This window comes from Agelaius tricolor, unplaced genomic scaffold, assembly GCF_023055355.1.
Source record: "Agelaius tricolor isolate 1412-34295 unplaced genomic scaffold, bAgeTri1.0.p SCAF_4, whole genome shotgun sequence".
In the NCBI taxonomy this organism is placed as follows: Eukaryota; Metazoa; Chordata; class Aves; order Passeriformes; family Icteridae; genus Agelaius; species Agelaius tricolor.
In genome coordinates, this window is record NW_027269264.1 from 53,513,652 (window position 1) to 53,533,302 (window position 19,651).

General features: G+C 42.5%; 1 long non-coding RNA gene across 1 annotated transcript in view; it reads right to left on the reverse strand.

The window, feature by feature from the left end:
* Positions 1–9,130: 9,130 nt before the first annotated feature.
* The window catches only part of LOC139589376 (uncharacterized), a 102,035-nt gene continuing 91,514 nt past the window's right edge, over positions 9,131–19,651 (reverse strand). The window contains exon 2 of the long non-coding RNA XR_011679003.1: positions 9,131–17,578. This is a non-coding gene — a long non-coding RNA (uncharacterized lncRNA). The remainder of the gene's footprint in view (positions 17,579–19,651) is intronic.

A 19,651-nucleotide genomic window follows, 5' to 3' on the forward strand; every position in this document is an offset into this window, starting at 1 on the left:
CCTTTGCCTGTTTGAAAGATTTCAAAGTCCTTTCTAAATTTACTCTCCAAGATGTCCTTGTGGTGCTCTGTGATTACCGGCAATCAAAATGAGCTAGTGCGTGGCTTGTGCCGTAGCAGCTTTTCTTGGAACGTGGACCACAAGATCAAGGAGCTCCACTTTTACTTTCCTCACCATCGCTTGTGCTGCTGTTCCATCTGTAGGACGGGGTCAGGCAGCACAGTCTGGCTGCAGTCAGCGGTGCAAACCCAGAGCAGAGCTGAGCACAGGTGCCTGCTGCCACAGACAACTTACAGCACACCTCTTGGCTCTATCTAAATCCTTAGACTTAACTGGCTGTAAGAGGAGAAATAACAGATGGAGGCTGCAAACAGATGGAGAAGCACAAACTAGCACTGAGACAATCATGCTAATTGTAATGGGCAAAATGCACAGCACACTGGGTGCATTGCCATGGCCATTACCCTGCGTCATCAGCAGGGGAACAAAGGCATGGGAAAACAGCCTGTGCAGGGCTGCAAGGTGCAGCAGGCTCAGGAGGCTTCATTTCAGAGTCTTTAGATGTCTAATAACATCAGCAATATCAGGGGTCCCTATAAAACCAGCGGAAACAGACAGGCAGCTCCAGAGAAGGATGGATTTTTACATAAAAACATTTAAATAACAGTGCCTTTCAGAGGTGTGTCTCTAGTCTGTCTGTGGCACTGACTAGACAAGGAGACAATTCTTCCTGTCTAGATGTATACTTTAAGGGCTAATTTTTACCAAAACAAAACCAATCAAGAGGAAAAATTAAGAGCAACAGCTGCCAGCACCTGATCCTCTTCACAACTCTGCAAACAGGCATCTGAAAAAGCTGCTGAGGCAATTTGGAGTACACCTTTCAAAACACAGAGAAAAGATAAGGAAAGAAATGTCACTCCCTCAGCCATTCCATGGGTAAAAGGAACTGTGGTACACATACATGCACATACACACACACACATTTATATCTTTCCAATTAAGAAGGAAAAATATAGAATCTGCTGGGTTGAACAGGAGCACTAGTGAATTATCTAGTCCATCCTTTTGCCTGGGGCAAGACTGATTTAATTATCTCTAACACTTCTCTGATGGATGAGTGTCAAACCTTCCCTTGACTATCTCCAATGAAGGTGATCTGACTACCTCCCTTGGGTAACTTGCTTCATTGCCTTAAATGTACTAATAGTTATGAAGTTTTCCATAACAGTCAACCTAAATATGCAGTGCTTCATTTAGAGCCTATCACTCCTTCTTTTTTTTCTTTTTTTTTTTTTTTTTTCTTGTTCCCACTGACTAATGAGGATAATTGGTTCCTCTCCTTTTTCAGGGACATGCCTTTATGTGTTTATGGACATTCATCATTACTCCCTTTAGTCTTTTCCTCTCCAGACAGGACGTGCCTGGTTGTCTGAAACTTCAGTGGTAAGAAGCCTGAGGCAGAAAGACGAACGTGTTACAAAAGGCAGAAATGTGGGCATTTTTAAAAGGTAACGAGGAAGACTGGGCATTTTGCACTGCCAGAGATTCAACATCTTCCACAGATACGAGGAGTGTGAAGCTAAAACAGGAAATGTATCTGGTAATACTAAAACGAGCTGCAAATGCAAAACGTCATTCACCTGCAATGGGACACCAGGTGAAGGAAACTGCCAGGGGATGGCACAAACAAGGGTTCTACCACAGCCCATAACCAGGTGGATGAGCCAAGGCTCTGTTCCTCAACCACAAAAGCAGTAAACAAAAGTGAATTCCCAAAGGAATATTCCCAACATGAATAAATCTTCCATAGCTAAGACTAGCTGCTTTGCAGCCCTTCCACCTGTTAGAATTTACTCTGTCCTCCCCTCATCTCTGATTTAATTTAGACAAGCAGACAATAAGTTCTTCACAAAGAGGTATTTAAAAGGTTAAAAGGGGAGAGGGACACCAATAAAGCCTTCTTTGTATTTTATTCTGTCATGAGGGTTAGCTGCCCCCCAGCCTATTCAGTCTGAAATGGCATCAACACTCCACAGAGACCAATTCATTCTCCAGTTCCTGAAGTGCAAACAATTCATAGAATAAAACAGCACCAGAAAGCAAGAGAAAAATCTCTGTGGGGATGCCACGAGCCTAGCTACATGCAGTGAAATCACCAGACTTCAAAACAGGAAGGAAGGGGGGTTAACTCTGGCCTTGATGGATGGTTCAGGCACTGGACATGGAACTCTCTGAGAGCTAGTTAGAGGGTCTCTATGTCTACATCACAGAGCTTGCCACAGCCCTTTTTGTGTTAGGTTTTTTATAATTTTTCCTGCTTCATGGATGGTAAATTTAGATAAATTGAGAGTAAGACTCAGATTTTCAGAAGGACTTTTTCTGATTTCACAAAGTTTTGGGCAATCAGTGGTATTCCAGCTCCCAAACACTTGAGAAGGTGAGCTCTAGCCAGAAAAGCTCTTGGAAAATCCTTCTACTTTAACTTGAATTATTTCCACTTTCTCAGACTCTCCTTTTAGCAAGCTACCACTCCCACATCTTCACCAACTGAAAGAAAAATATATTTACACTTCCAACATCCTCGCATGAAACTCTACAGCTTAACCAAAACTACCAGCAAAGACTGGGATGGAGCTTTTCAAACCATGAAAGGTGAACCATGTCAGCTGACATGGGGCTGCATGAAACCTGTGCAATAATGGTACTTCCTCCTATCTTTCTTTTTTCATGTTCCTGAAAGCCAGACTGAAGGATATATTTCTAAAACAGGACTTATCACCAGTGATCTAATGCAGAACAAGACACTTTTTTGGCCAGAGATGTATGGCTTCCTCTGACAAAGCTGAGCTCTAAAACTCTGCTGTTTACTCTGGCAGGATCCCCTCCTTAGGTCCATATCTCTACTCATAATCTGTGATTCTGCTGACATGGGATAATTCAGGTGTAGATCACAGGAATCCTAAGTGCCTCTGTGAATATATTTTCAGTTGGCATAAATAGGACATCACAGGGATGACAACAGAAGCCAAGTGTTCCTAATCCTTATCATTATCCCAGTTTCTGTACTTTCCTGGCCATGAAACCAGCAATTGACCCCACCCATACTTTCACTTCCACAAGTAAAACTGCTATTTTGAAGAGGGTCTGGAGCAAGCTAAGAAAATAAATCCTCTACCTTATCAGAAGCTATAAATGGCTGCTGGGAAGTCCTGAGAGATTACCTACTGGCTGGATATCACAGCTCCATACTGAAGAAGCAGCACTTGACTATTGACATTTGTTATTAATGTTGAAGAGCAAAATGCCTGTGATATTTTTATTTGGTATTTGTGCATCCCTAATGCCTCGTCTGCTTCATCCTGGGCTCTGTCATGCTCTCACTGACGTCAATAAGGGTCTTGCCAATAGACAGGAGGCTCCCCATTGGCTATTTCTCCAAACACTCTATGAATCTACTCTTATTTCTCAAGGCTTATCTGATTATGATTGGGAAAGTCATTTTCTTGTGGTGTTGGCACTTGCAATGCCCTGTCTTTATTGAGCCTGAGTCATGAACAAAATGTTGTTTTGGGTCTTGCCGTGCCTTATAATGAAGGACATTCAGTAGTGTTAATATCTTCTTTTATAAGCCTTTTTTATATATAAATTCAAGTACATGGAGATTCTTGTGACAGAACAGGCAGATGCAGTCTCTAGGGTGTTTCCTTGCTAGTCCTATGCCTAGATGTCTTCCCACTCCTCCCCTGGAGAGAGAGGGAGGATGTGTCATTAAGACAAGTCACACAGATTTTTCATTAAAAACACTTTCACTGCTCTGATGTTTGAAAGCTTGAACAAGAACATCAGCTAAAACATGATTTGAATGAGTCAATACTAAGAGAAAAAATAATGGCTTGAAAATGGGAAAGAAGTTTTGAGACTCCAAAGACTTGTGAAATGGAATTCTCCTTCTATAAAGGTGAGCTAAATGATGGGAAAGGGTGACAGACGAGTAGTTCTGCAGGCAGATGTTCCCCTGCTAATCCCCAAGCATGAGTAGAAGGGGGAGAAGTTGCACAGTTTTCCCTGCGACTGTTTGACCTGAGGGCTTTCACTTTGTTCAGGAATTTCAGCGCCTGATAAGTAGTTTACCTTCAGATGTGAGCCCAGTTTTGGCTTCTTCCAGAGACTGTCCACAAGCATTTCAGTGAAGACAAAATGGTAGCAGCTTGGAGAAAGCAGAGACCAGCTTCAGCCCCTAAAGACCACCAATCATTTGGTAGAAAATTACTTGAAAACCACTCATATGTGTTCAGTTGTGAAAGGTTTACTTCACTAATTGATAAGCATCCTCTTTCAGAGGGAAAAAAATCTCTTGTGGGATGCAGAACATTATGACACAGGAGGGAGATAAACTCTCTGATCATTAAAACATTGGTCTGAACACCAAATTATGCAGTTTTGGTTCTTAGATAATTGACTGAGATTCCTTCTGTGATCTTGTGTCTTTGCTTCTCTCCCTCACTGGCCATAATCTGAGAATGAGAATTGTAGTTCCTCTGACAGCCTGTGAACTTGGGCTGTAAGTAAATCATATGTACTGTCAATGAAATGTCACTGTCAATGAAATGTACTGTGATGAGCATTTTATCTTGGACTCATCTTACCTGGATTTTTCTGGCATCTTCTTGCACTTCCTCGATCCAACATTCTTGTATTTCATTGGCTCAGCAAATAAACCATGTGGTATTCACCCATGTGGTCTGCACAGATTGTCCAGATGCCTCCTAAAAGCCAATGAGTTGAGGTTTGGGGATATTTGGGGATATGAGCCAAAATTATCAGCTCAATCTACTCTTAATTTTCAGCAAATATTAATGCTACACCTGGACACCTCTAAATGGTAGAGAACTTTTATTTTGATGCCAACACCAGGTCTATCTTCACAGTCCTTTTGGACCATCAGCATCTCTGACATTCTCACAGCTGCTGGAAAGCTCTTTGATCTCTACGGCAATTCTAAATTTTGTCATTTTCTTACTTGCTCAGATGCTTTCCCATAATCTCTCTTCCAGATATGTCAATCAACAAGACAGCCAACACAAAGTTTTTTTGCCCTCCAAATCTATTTTAGTCTCTCTCAAGATTACTTGTATATTAATTTAACACATCTGGGGGATTTCTGATGCATGGATACAACAGCATATTTTTCTTTTTTTTTTTTTTCACTATCCAGCTTGCCCTTGTTTTTCCCCTTTGATGTGTAATAATGAGGTGGCACAGGGGAAATGTCTTTAATCAATTGCAGGAACTTATAGCACTATCAGGATTGCATGTATCTCAAAACACTTTATCACTGTCTCTTTCCAGCGTTCATAATTCTGATGTATCTGGTGTACCAGTGTCATGTCATTCTATTACATTAAACAATCTAACCTAACAACGGAACACAGTGAAATGATGAAATGCTGGCCTGCTTCAGAAAATATAAAAAGATAATACACTTGTTTTCATCTGGGAAAGCTGCTATTAGTTTATTCTGTGGTTTCACATGATTAGAGGGAGAACTAGATAAGCAGGTAGACAGACAGACATGAGCACACTGCTTGGGGAAATGCTGCTCAGGTTCCCCACCTTAGCCTGTCAATTTGGATGCATGAATATAAGCAGAAAGGTTTCTTGCCTTTTGTTAATTGCAAATAAGATGTGAGATCAGAAAAAACTTACTTCATGTCTCTGTTTCCAGGTTTATTTGTATATTAATATGCCTTACACTTTCTCCAAAAACAGTTGCTCCTTAAAATCTTCAAGCCCGCCTTACACCTTTATTCGTACTGCATCTCACCTTACTTTAGATATGTTCCCAATGAAAGTGATTTTACTGCAGTCAAAACTCTGACCATAACTCACTGAGCCATCTTGAGTTAGTCTTGATTTACCTGGCTGTGTAGCTCTGCATGTCAGAGCTCAGCTGCACAACTGCCACCGTATTTATTTCCCCCCTTTTTCCTTCTCTGGCAAGGTTTATAGCCCACACCAAACCTCAAGCTAGCATGGCTACATGGCTTTTGTAGCTGGTAGCCACTTCCAAGCTTGCCCAGAGCCACAAAACTGCCAACCACACCTCTCTCTGCAGAGGACACATGTGAAAATGGCTTGGGGTAATTTAGCACCAATTACATTTGGTTAATTTAACATAAACTTTGAATATAGGCAAGTTCTAAGTATGGATTTATATGCAGATAAGAATTTACACAGCTAGCAGCAGTGAATCCAGAAAATTTCAGGAATGCCATCAGACAGGGAAGAGGGCTGTGTTAAATATAAAAAAGTTATGTCAAAATTTTATGTGTACTGTGTGTATTTATTGTCCTTGACAGCAACTGGCTCCAGTATAGGCTTATTCTGGACCAAGAATCATTACTGATAGCCTGGGGAAAAAGACAACAGTAGAAACAAAAATTATCCATGTAAAACTTTTTATCCCTCTAATTGTTCATTTTCTGAATACTTAAACAAATCACTCTGTGTGTTGAGTTAAAAATCTCATTGAACACATATTTTCACATACTCACACCCTTTTGCTGTTTCCTGCCATACTGCAGCCATATTAACCCAACAGTAATCCAGTCATTTTTCCCTGTTATCCTGTATTTCCTCACTGTGACTTGGTACATGGTACACTTTGTTGGCATTGCTCTGGAAAAAGCACTCTGCAAGTACTAAGAAGATAAAAGGAGATATCCTGAGAAGGGGAAAAAGTCTTTACAGTGTCCAAAGGGGGCCCAGAGGGGAACTCTCAGTTAGGAACTGATTGATAGAACAAGGGGTAGTGGGTAAAAATTGAAATACAGGACAATTAGGTCACCTATTAGGAACAAATTTTTCATTGTGGGTGGGGTGGGACTCTGGCACAGGCTGCCCAGGGAGGCTCTGGATAGCCCAGCCCTGGTGGTGTTCAGAGCCAGGCTGGATAAGCCCCTGAGCAACCTGATCCTGTGGAAGGTGTTCCTGCCCTTGGCACATGGGGCTGGGACTGGATGACTTTAAAGTCAATTCCAACCCTTAACAGGATATGGTTCCGTGACTCTGTGACTTCCCTTCTTCCTAGGATGTGCCTAGGATCTTAGAGACATTTCCTAAGCCCTTCCAATCAAGAATAATTTATAATTAATAATTATCCCCTATAAAGTTGGTAATCAAAAACAGTCTAGGGTTAACAGCACTATCTGAAATCATAATTTAGGGTATGTTTCTCTGGGTTGGAAGATGCAGGGATCACAGTTATTGATGCTGTTTGGTTGTCAATGGCTTTCTTTACCATGAACTCCATGGTGGGATAAATAAGGTCAAGCAGACCAAGTGTCATGGGCTCAAAGTGTGAGTGACTAATGAAAGAATAGAGTTATTGATTCACACTGGGCAGAAGTAATTTTTGTGTTAAAACCTTGGCATCCCCATTCCTTGAAAAGCCAGTTGTGCTGTGTCATCCAAGAATGTCTGACATGCTGCTGAGAGCATGCCAAATGCCAGTCACTCAGAGGACTGTATCTTTAGAAAAAAAATATTAAATTATTTTATGGATTTAATAATACATATATAAAAATATATATACCACATAACAGATTTGCTGCATTAGCAGGAGCAGCAGCTGATTTCTAGCAATCTTATCACTGGGTCATCTTTCATGTATATGTACATACAATACCAATTACACTCCATAACACTCGAAATAGAGCCAGTAAATGTATGTGTAATTCATCAATGAAACAACACAGATTTTTCTAGTGATGCTTGACCCTATATTTTTCTTTCCTCCTTCTGCTTCTATTGTGTTCATTCATCATGTTATAGATCCATTCAAATCATAAACTCTTGAGGGTAAGATTTGTGTCCTTAATTTGTTTCTGAAAAATCTTGGTTACTATTATATACATAATAAGGGACATCACTTTTCCCCAAAACCATGTAGCCCTCAATACAACCTAAAACAAGGTCACTCACCTGACTGAAACAGAGTCACTGAAGCACAGTGGCCAAGCTAAGATGAGTAAACTGGCAAGCAGACTTAGAGACTCCAGCATGGGCATGAATAACACAGAACAAAAGCGCTGTAAGTGATGTAGTATTTTAATCACTTGTGCTCAGACATTAAATAACTCTGCAATATAATTCACCAGTAAATGTCTCAAACCTATAAAAATTTCAAAGAGCTTAAGCCCCGCTGATTTCAGTGACTAAGAAGACAGAATATCTTGCAGATGGAGATCTACAACTGAAGGCTACAAACTTGTTACTCTAAATATGCTGAATGAGTGGGTATTTGGTGTAACAGTCTGGCACACTTCAGTGGAGAAGTTTCAGGTTTATTTTGATTTAATACCTTTGTGAGTAAGAACAGAATTAATATTGTTCGTTTTGACCAGTGAAAGACCAAACAGGGAAGGAAAGGTGTCTGTGTGAAGCTTTAGCACTTTCATACACAAAATTCCCTGGGTGCAGTTCCAGCAGCTCATCACCCGAGGACTGCTCACCCTGAAATCTTGCAGAGGCAGGAAGGCTGCTGGCAAAGGATGAAAGGATGAGGCTCAAGAAAGAAGATGACAGGGAGGAACCTTCCCTTTGCTTTTCTAAGGCCCTCACATCTCTTTCTTAACCTCCTGTTAAGGAGTACATCTCCTCCCACATGGAGAAATTCTGCTCAGCAGTCTGGTTAGCCATTTTTAAATCAACTCTCTCTTGTGAAACTAATAATCAATTTCCACAAAATCTTTTCCCTTTGTAACTGTGATAAAATGAGATAGCTGAGACATGGGTATAGCATAAATCTTCAAAGCTTTGATATGAAGCATTGCAGAAAGAAGTTTTGTCTCCCCCCTGGCCTGCTCACACCTACCTTAAGCAGCTGGAACAAGGGGGAAAATAGGGACAGAACAATAAAGAGAGTGACCAAGGTTTATTTCCAAAAGAAAATAAACAACACTATAATTAGTAGGTAGTTGTTTGGGTTTTTTGTTTTGTTTTGGGAGTTTTTGTTTAGGATTTTTTTGTTTTGGTTTTTTGGGTTATTTTTGGGATTTCTTTTGGTTCTTTTGGGTTTTTTTTTTTTTGGTTGCCTTTTTTTGTGTTGTTTTGTTTGTTTGTTAGATATTTGTGGTTTGTTGTGGTTTGGATTGGTTTGGTTTGGTTTGGTTTGGTTTGGTTTTTGGGCAGGTTTTATCAGGCTTATACAGGATTGGCAACCTGAGGTGAATGGTATCACTCAGGTGATATACCTGGTTAATTGTTCTTGTCATATATATGTTGTCACACCATTCACTGAGTCTCCACATGGGTTAAGTTAACAAACAAGCAAAGAGACAAACATTGAAACAAAATTAACAAACAAAGCATAAGCTGGAAATAGACTGTGTAAGGGCAACTATATTTTCTTTATGGTCTCAAAATTTATTGACAGCTTTAGCCTAATAAGCCTGGCTTTGCCATCCCATAAAAAGAAAAAAGAAGAGGATAGTAAAGACAGACAGCTGTACCAACAGGAAATAGACTTTAAGATATTATCCACATCTTGATGTAGGAGTTAGCAGAACTGCAACTGTATATATACACCCAAATAATCCAGGATGAAAACAATTATTGGCTTTGTCGACAACAGACCCAGAAAAGATATCCATCAGCTTTACAGAATGGTCACAGCAACAATGAAAGGATCTTGTTTCCCAGAAGTCTTTCTGGGATTACTTTGTGTTCAGTTTTTTTTTTTTTTTTTTTTGCCATTAGATGAGCCAGTTATGAACCCTTCACTCCGCTAAGAGAACACCCAGGTGAGTTAGTAGTGAACAATACAGGGTGGTGGCTCCCCCACTCTTCTCTCTCTTTCTCTCTGACTCATTTTCAGGATTTCTTGCCTGACCTTGTTGGACAAATTTTATAACTCCACCGTGGAAGGTTACAAGACATCAGGGCTTTTAATTCCAAGCGCAGCGTTTCCTCACCCCACCAAAGTTAGCTGGCAGTTCCAAGAAATAAATGACTTTTGCTGGGCTCTTAAATAATATGATTTGCATGCTTGAAATGAGATCACCAAAGTAATTGTAGAATATTGCTTGCCATTACAGTCATTAAAGCCAGGCAGATGTAGGATCATTCTCATGGAAAACTTTCCTGCTGGGTTTTCATGGAGATAAGTGCACAAAATCCACTTCTGAAAAGATGTTGAATAGAATGAATTTGCCATTCACTGACTGTCTGATGATGATTTGCTTGTTAATTGGGAGTTTAGGCTTTAGAGAAACCTTAACAAATGTGATTGCTAAATTCTGGAGGTTGCCTCCCTCTTTGCAAGCCGTGTTTACAGCTATAAATTCTTCTTTCATTGTATGGCATTTTAGTAGAGATTTGTCAGTGGGGAAATACAACATTACTCATTTTTATAGAGGGACTTCCAAAGGTATTTTCAACTTCATTGCATGGCAAGAATGTGTTAATTAAATTCATAAAGGTGTTTAACTCTGTGCTTACTTTTAAGCACAAGCTTAAATTTTAATGTCTTAGTGATTTCAGCAAGTGATTAAATGTGAGTAGTGTTTTCCCATCCAAAATTATCCTAAAAAACTGTTCTGCAAGTAGCTAATTATTTACATTGGTGGGGGAAGATTCAGAAAAACAGACAAACATCAATAACTAAACTTAGCCACAGAATATTTGACCAAAAATCTACATAGTGTTACCAATTGCCTGGAACAGAATTCCAGAATGGTTTGGATTGGAAAGGACCTTAAAAATTATCAGTTGCAACTGATAATTGCCATGGGCAACTGTCCAATAGCCCAATTTGCTCCCAGTCCCGTCCAGCATTGCCTTGGACCTTCCAGGGTGGATGGAGCAGACACAGCTTCTCTGGGCAACCTGAGTCAGGGCCTCAGCCCCCTCAGAGTGAAAATAATTCTGTCTAGTATCTCCTTACCAGATAAAACACCAGTTTGAGTGAAGGGAAAAAATAAAAGATTGGTTTTTATGGAATTACAACTGGAGTGAATTTCATTGAATAACTCAAAATAACTGGTTAAAACTGGGAAACTGGTACTGACTAAAGATATCTCTATAAAGAGACATTTTTCAGACTAGGAGGAGAAGGAGCCATGGGCTGGCTCTGACATTGCTTTGCTTCATCTGAAAACTGCTGCACCTCGTGCAGTGTACATCAAGACAGTGTTGTTGAGTGCCTCCCAACAGGGGATGAGGGGTGAGTGCATCCCCACCCCTGACACCAGCCTCTGGGTACAGCAGCAGGCTCATGAGTGCCTCCCAGCTCCCTCACTGGATCTCAAAACACCTTTTTTTTAGCCCTGGAAAAGGGATATAAGGTTTGGAAGATATGCCCATAAGGTACCCTCATGTGCCAGCAGAGCAGAGATTGATGAAAGCAAGAAAAGGTCAGTCAAAAGTAGAGGGTTAGCAGAGGCAAAACTGCTGGATGTCTTGGCAAATTCATCTCTTCATCCTTTTCCCTTTGTAAAGGAGGAAACTAATTTCTGAGCTGCAGCACCATGTGTCCCAGGGTACAGCCTCCACTACAGAATCCCTCCTCACCACTGGCTGCAGGACAAGCTCAGTGCCTGGATTTCCTGTGGGATTTCTGGGCACAGTGAATACTTCTGCCTAACAGTGAAAACTTTCCTGTTTTTGAGGTGGAGAAACTGAGTCTCAGGGTGCTGAAACAGCTCACCCAAGGTCAGTAAAAAAAGACAGAAGCAGAACCCAGGAGTCCTGCTTGCCCCTTCCCTGTGCTGTAACCACTAAATCCCCCAATCAATAATGAATCTGTTACAGCAGTCTTATATTATACCTAATGTCAGGGGGAGGAAAAAAAAATAAAAAAGAAGAAGAAGGGAAGAGAAGAAGTTGTAATAAAAGCACATAGGATAGAGATACACATTTCTCTTTAGAGCAATAAATCTTTCCAAAAGGAAGTTGGTTAAAATTCTTTACGTTAAAAAAATGAGGTCTACGGGGACTCCAAATTTCAGTTCGATTTTTAGCTGAGGCATTTTTTTTCTTTATCAAACACTTGGTGCCGTAATGTGATAAGGGCCCCATGCAGACCATAAAACTAATTTATCATCTGTAAGGTGTACAAAGAAAATGGTAACTGCCTGCTTGTCTGCTTGACATATGAGGTCATTTTTGCCGCTAGCTTTCTAATACTGAGCAATTTTATCAGCTATTTATATACATTAATTGTAGGCACCCATATGTTCACCGTTGTATTTAATAATGCATTGCATTGAATATGCATTCCTTAAGTTTTAGCATGCCGTGTGCATCTTTTATTTAACTGTTTGGTTTGCCTATTAAAGCCCATTATTCAGCTCTGCTGTGCAACCCTTCCTCTCTCGAAGGGGCTTATATTTCTTTAAATCTTGCTCACCATGTTGAAAGTCAGTGGTGTGAACAAGGCCACCTCTCTCGTCCCGAAGGAATAGCAACAAAACAAGCAGAATTGGGGCCACGGTCCACTTAATAATACTAAACAAAAAGGATTATTCAATGAGTCTCTTTCCTCGAGGGACAGCAACGCACTCATGGGTTGTGGTGTGCACGCAGACATGCCTCTCTATCAATATGGGAAGGGAATTAAACAAAGGCCTGATCCTCATGCCCGCTCCTGTTGATGGAAATGAGAGAAGGAGCTTGGCTAAGCACGTAAAACACCACAAACACCTGCAGTGCCCTCCTCTGAAAGATGGCTGTGGGAGGAGGAAGACTTTACCCTCTGCCACGGGCTCCTGCTTGGGTCTAGAGACACGTCATGTATCACCCACACTAACTCTGGAGTGCCCTAATCCCTGCTGACAGCAGTCCTCACAAGCAAGTGGAAATCAAGGGAGAAAAATCCAGGTATTTGTAGACAGCAGCTCTGGGAGGGACTGTTTCTCCAAACACCCCTTTCTCTAGTGCCTCTGCTCAGTTTTCACTTCCAAGATCCTATGGAACTCTGGCATTCTTTTGTGTCTGATCCATAGGAGCAGTAAATATCACAGACCTTTTCCAATGCAGTGGAGGTGGATGGAACACCTGGAAGGGAATGTCTGTCCATTCCTTCACATCATAGCTTGGAAAATGGGAGCTACACACATGTGAGGAAAAAAAGGCATCATGCTGGGCAAAAAACCTTGAAAAATCGGGTGCCTTCCTGTAAAAATCCCAAACTTGCTTCACAGGTTCAAAAATTCCTAGCAGCTGGTATTATCAAAATGGTGCTCTGAGTACCACATCCTAAACTGGGTAGAGAAAATCTCCATTTCTGCCTTTTCTGGACAGGATGAGAAGCCTCAAGCATTGTATCCTATGGACCGTGCTGCCATCAGATAAAAGGAGCTGTTGCTGGCCTCAGAGATGTACACTGATGCCTTCTACAGATCTGAATTTTAATCTCTTGCTCATATTTCCAAGGAGCAATGGAATACTGTATATTGACAAACACTAGTTTTCAGGCAAAAATACATTCCTTATGACATTCAAAAGCATGTCAAGAGGAACATTTAGGGGGAAAAAGTTTCATCTCTCTGATTTATACTTTGTTGCCTTTCTTCAAATCCTCTTAAACCTGAAAATCCAAAGTTGCTCTTTAAAAACTCCACAAATTACATCTCAATAGAAAATGAATTTCCCAAAGGCTAAACTTCCAGGTTTTGCTTTTGAAAAGAAGATTCTCTAGCAATTTTGGCTGTCTTTGTAAGAGGTTTTTATTGTCTTCCACCAGGAAATGAAAAGCCTAAGTGGAGTTCGTGGGCAACAGGTCTGAAACAACAGAGATGCTTTTTGACAGCTGATCCTTCCCAGAGCCCACAGTGAGAGCTCGTGAGTGCCTCAGAGCTCCACCAGCCTTCAGCCTCGTATGTCAAATTCCAGCAAACTTCTGGCTTAGGTCTGTGTGTGATTAAATGATGAAGAGGAACACTCTCCTCTAGGCATTCTGTTTAGTGTGTTAAAGGGCTTTTCATCTAAATATTTTTCTGTTTGTTTGTTTGTTTCGTTTTGTGTCTGTGCTGACAGATAGCCTCTGCCTTCCTGCAGAAAGTCTGGAGAAGCTTCCAGCCTGTACTGGCCCAATCCACATTTCTTGGCATGACATACAGATATCCTCTCTATGGAGGAAAATACTTTCTGGACACTGTGCTAGCACAACATTCATCCTTGGGCAATTATACTGAGTTGTTATATAGCACATTTAGTACTGAGATCTTGCAGCATGTTTAGAACAAACCCTGCGATCCACTCAGAAAACAGGGATGGGAAGGGAAATATGATCAGTGCACCACAGCTAGGCAGGAGCATCCACCTAAGACACCCTTCCTGAATTTTAACCCTTCATCAAATTTGCACTGGTTCTAGGAAGGATTTAACTTAAATTTCCCTTCTCTTTATTATCTTTTGCTGAAATTAACCCATGAAGCAAGGCACGTGAGTTGGGGTTTACTTGGTGTTCCCACAGAGCCCACGGGACCTTGCTGAGGTCCCCTCACCTCTCACCTTTTCCCTCTCACTCATGGGCATGCACCCCACTTCACTCCTCTGCCTCCAAATCCTCAATCCACAGGGCTGGAATTGAGGAGGAAAGCAGTCCTGGCTCTCCTGCATAAAGACAGAACTGAAATCTTTGCCCACAACTTCGCTGTGTCCCAGAAAGCAATCTACAAGATGAGCATAATAAATAACTGCTAAGAGGATTCTGCAGTGGTTTTAGGTAGGGAGTAATGAGAAGTCAGCATTGGGTGTTTTTAAGCATGATGAATCTTTAACAACAGCTAGGTTAAAAATTCTTAGGAGGAAGAAGGAAAAAGAACTGTTTGTCTCTCCCAAGCTGCCAACACCAATAACAACAACCAGGCTAAACAGAATTGTTCAGGAGATGGTGCATTTCAACACAATCAACTAAAAGAGAGAAGTACCCTCACAGTTTAGTCTTGCAGTTCATTTACACAAGACCTAGCAATTTCCTGATCCCCCCAAAATACATCCTCTAAATGCAAACCCACTAATTTTTATTCATTTTTTTTTCTTTTTGTCCTCTTTCTCCTGACTCCTGTCACATACCATTTTCTAGATGTCATGTACATATAAGCAACAGCAGCTACCTAATTGTATTGACACTTTGACCTCTGTCCCTAAATGATCAATTATAGGGCCTGAAGGGACAGGGGACAAGATTAGAGTGAAGGGCAAGGCCTAAAAAGCCCCTCTCTCCCCTCTAAGGTAGGAGGGCAGCTTCTTTAGCTCTTTCATTAGTTATTGCTGTTGCTCCAGCCCCATTACCTCTCCCCACCCTCAGCAGTAAGGTCGTCTGCAGGAGTATTGATCATGCCTTAAATCCTGCTTCACCTACAGAACTGGACTGGTGAGCCAACTGTGATGAATTCTTGATGTTTTAAATCAAATTTATAGGATCTGTCTGCACCCTTCAGCTTGGCCCTGCCTCTGACTGCCGTGACACTATGGTCAGGGAAATTGCTAGGGATTTAACACTTTGGCCATACCAGACACCTTCTGTTGCAAAAGGTGAGGATTTGATTGGTGTCAATCATTCCCCAACCTGTCACATGGAGTTTTCAGCCAGCAAACATTTTAAAGACTGTCTTAATGAACTGGCGCTGCTCCTGTTGTCACCTGTCACTTCCAGCTCAGTGCCAGCTCACTGCCACTCTGGTCCCCTTCTTCTGTGGCTTTTCTTGCCTTCTCCTTCCCCTGCTCCAATCCCAACATAAACCACAGCCTTCTCCACTTTCCAGTCCCCTCCTGAGACATCCCATTTCCTAAATCTCCAACCCCATGTTGATAAACGAGGAGGTAACCCCAACATTTTGGAGCAGCATGGGCCCTCCCCAGGCAATTTCTGTACACATAGGCTGCTCTTTTCTGTGAAATTCCCCAGCATTTTGGCGGAAGTGTCCCAGAAAAAAGGCAATTATTTAAGTCTTTTCAGGATAAAATTAGTATGGAGAAAGAAGGACATCCAAATAGCTTTCTAATGCCTTGGTTCAGCATTAACTATCACCTTGGCTGATCAGTGACTGAAAAAGTTATTTCCTTAGGTAAAACTTAACAAGAAGATGATCTCAACAGAAATGTCTCTGAAAACAACAGTACTCTGTAAACAGCAACCAAAATACTCCTACAAGAGTGGGCTCCACCCATCCCAAATGGGACATGAGATTTTTATAAGCTGAGGCAACTCTCCAGGTCTTCCTTCAGTAGCTACAGCAAGCTAATGTACATACACAGGGGTATGTGAAGAAGCTATAGCAGCTACAGCTTATATTTGTGTATAAAGAAGGTACAAACAAGGTAGGAAAATTAAACAGAGCCTGGAAATCTATTTCTTCCTTGAGAAGCAATCCAAAGCTTTTCTTAGGCAGGCCCCAGATCCAACTTAAATGTCAGTTTTTGCAATACCTGCTCTGATAAGCACCACTTGTCTTTTCTGGGCAGATTTGTCATCACTGCTGATTTTTCCCAGCACATATTTAATTTCTGTCAGGGTCACTGGTGGGAATTGCTCAGGGAGGGTGGACTGTGATGCCTGTGGTGAGCAGGGAGGCATGAGCCACCTTTGGGGCTGTAGGAATAACCAGAAGCAGTGTTCAGCTGACTGGTAGCTCATGTCCTCTTCTCCCTATACCTCACACTTGACTTTTAAAGGTATTAGAAGAGATTCTCCTGTGATGGAAATTAAACCAGTGGGTTTGCATGAGTGGAGGATCTGGAAAGTCCAACTATGACTTCCTTTACACTGATAGGAATCAGGGAAAACTCCACCACAGAGAGCTGGGTAAAATGACAAAACAGGGCCAAGGACCACCCCGACCACCTTCTGTCCTTCCCAGTGCCAAGGCAATGCATGAATTATATTTCACTTCTTCACCTGATTGTGATCTGGCAGGCAGGTGCAGAAGCAGCAACACTGATCAACTCCTGGTACGTTTATGTCTCAGTGTTTCATTTTCAGCATTTCAGGGAAAAATGAAATGTATCAATGTGCATAAACTCCCATTAATGGGATGTACTTCTTCAATTTACACTCAGGCCTTGGAAGTGTAAATATTTTTCTACTCCCTGTTTAGAGTTTTCTGTGATTTGCTCAGCTGTGTAAATTGCTGGCTTCTCCACGCACAAAGTTGTGCACGCTATTTTTAAAGTCAGCTTTTTATGACAGTGAGGTATTTAGAACAGGGATTTGGGAGGCAGGACTCCTGGAGCCCAGACTCGTCCTCATTCACAGCAATTTTACAGTCACATAACTCCATCCGTTCCAGGTAAGCCAGTCTGTGTTTCCAAGGTAAGGAAAAAAAAAGTCCTGCTGGGTCCAGGTGTGTGATGGTGGCTGAAGTGTTTTGCTTGTCTGTGCCTCAGTTTCCTGGATTGTAGAAAAGGATTAGGAGGCCAAGTGCTCCTGGGTGTGACAAGGTGATTTCCATAGGCGTGCTTCAACACTCCTAGAGAAGTTATTTCCCAACACAAAATAACTTTTGGAGGCAGTAAGGTAATGAGCTGTTCTTGTGCCACATTGAATCTTTTGCTGATATACAGGTTTTGACTGGAGAAAAAAAAAAAAAAAAAAAAAGAAAGAAAAGAAGAAAAACAAAAGATGAGTTGTGAAACATCCTTTATCTTCATGCTGCTATTTGAGTGTCAGAAGCCATTGGCTTAATGTAGGTGTCGACAGCCAACCTGTGTGTTTCTAGAGAGCAGACACATCCCAGACCAGGAATTGCTTTTGCACCTGGCCTTTAGACAGGGAAACACGAGACACTGTCTACTGCCTGTAGGGCAAAAGTCTGCTCCTACTGAAGGCAGTGGCCAAGCTCCCTTTTCCTACAAGACTACCTAGAAACAACAGAAAGAAAATAAAAGAGAGCATTTCTATGTCACACATGAGAGCCAGTACAGACACTGACTGAGGTTTTCAGGTCTAAAAAGCCACATAAAGACACTATTTCCAGACTTAATATGAGGGTCACTGCACAGAGCTTGGGGTACACCAAACCGTGTCACGCTTGGAGGTTCATTCACTGAGGAATATGGAGTGACTCATGGGCTGGAGGATGAAAAGAAAAAAAATGTTGCCAAATTTTAGGTAAAAACACACGGATAGGAGAGCCCACACATGTGCATAGATCTGCAGGCATGGAGACAAAGAGATCTGTGCCCTCCCACTGCTCATGGAGGCTGCCACAGCACGGTGCGCCTCGACCGTGCGGCCAGAAGGGAGGGTGAAGAACAGATGTGTTTGCTCTCCTTAATGCAGCCCCATTAGGTGAGAACAGAACCAAATCCCCCATCTCATCTGGCTTAAAACACCTCATCCGCCTTGAAGTATCTGGGAGAGGATGTGCTGCCACAGAGGAGCTGGTGGCAGAGGAACACTGCCCTGCTCTGACAAATGAGAGGCGCCTGCCCAGAGCAGGGGGCTGGCCAGTAGTGGCAAGGAGACAGAGGACTGAAGTTGGGAGAGGTGCTAGATAAATAAGGCACTCCCGGTGGAATCCATTACCGGCTGATTAGGAGAGCTATTCGGGTTATCAATATCCAGATAAAGCACAGGCTGCGAGGGGGAACTCAACCATGAAGGTGGCCCTGCTGCTGCCTCGCCTCCGGAGCTGGGAGGGCCTGGCTGTCCCTGGGAGCACCCCTTGCTCCTCTCCATCCCACACAAGGATGGAGGTCCCACTGCAAGGGAGGTCCCTGGACCTTCTAAAGGAAGGGTGGGGGGAGCATGAGAGGCTGCCAGTGGAGCAGAGTGGGGCAGGATGAGGACACAGCTTGCCCTGTGCCCCACCATCAGCTGGGGGACTCTGAAGGAGCACAGCATGAAAGACCACAGCCACAGTGCGCTCTCACGAGAGCCAGGAGTTGTGCCAATTAAAAGAATTCAGGTCTGATTTTCAAAGAAAAGAAAAAATTTAAAATCCTGCTCGGTCTTTTTTTTTTTTTTCTCATTAAAAACCACTGACCTGTCTGGAGCGGTTGATTTAAGGACACAGGAAACAAAATTGGAAGCAGGATTACTTTGTCTCAACTAGCTTTAAATAACAGTGCAGCAGCCACCCCACCAGCACAGCCCTGCCTAGCAGTGCCTGCTCATGCTGCTCCCTGTCACACGCTTTGGGAAGACAGGGTGTAGCAGTGAAGCACCAAACTCACAGAAAGCTCAGAGGGGGGGTGTCAGATGGCCTTTGAGGTCACTGTGGAGGTTTGCTTGGATGGCTGTCTGGGGGTCAGCTGGCCCTTCCAATAGGCACTGCTGCCCTACAGCACAGGTGATGGGGGCACAGCCCTCCTCTACACAAGAGTGTGGAGCTGATGGGTCCAAGAAACGGGTGAGACTCTCTGCAGTGTCTCACTTTGGACATGGCTTGTGATGGACAACCCAGATCTAGCTGGTGGTGTCACCCCTGCTCTGAGCTTGCTGTGGGAGCTCATTCCCCTCACCAGGGAGGATTGAGACCCCATTCCACTGGCTGACCTCCTAAGGCTGCAGCACCTGTACTCCTGTTTTGCTTTATTTTGGCACTTTCAGGGTCCTTGTGCCTGCTGGATGTGGTTTCTCTCAGCTCTCCTTCCCCACATTTTGCCTGCTCACCTCTCTGTGCCTCACTGCTCCCATCCC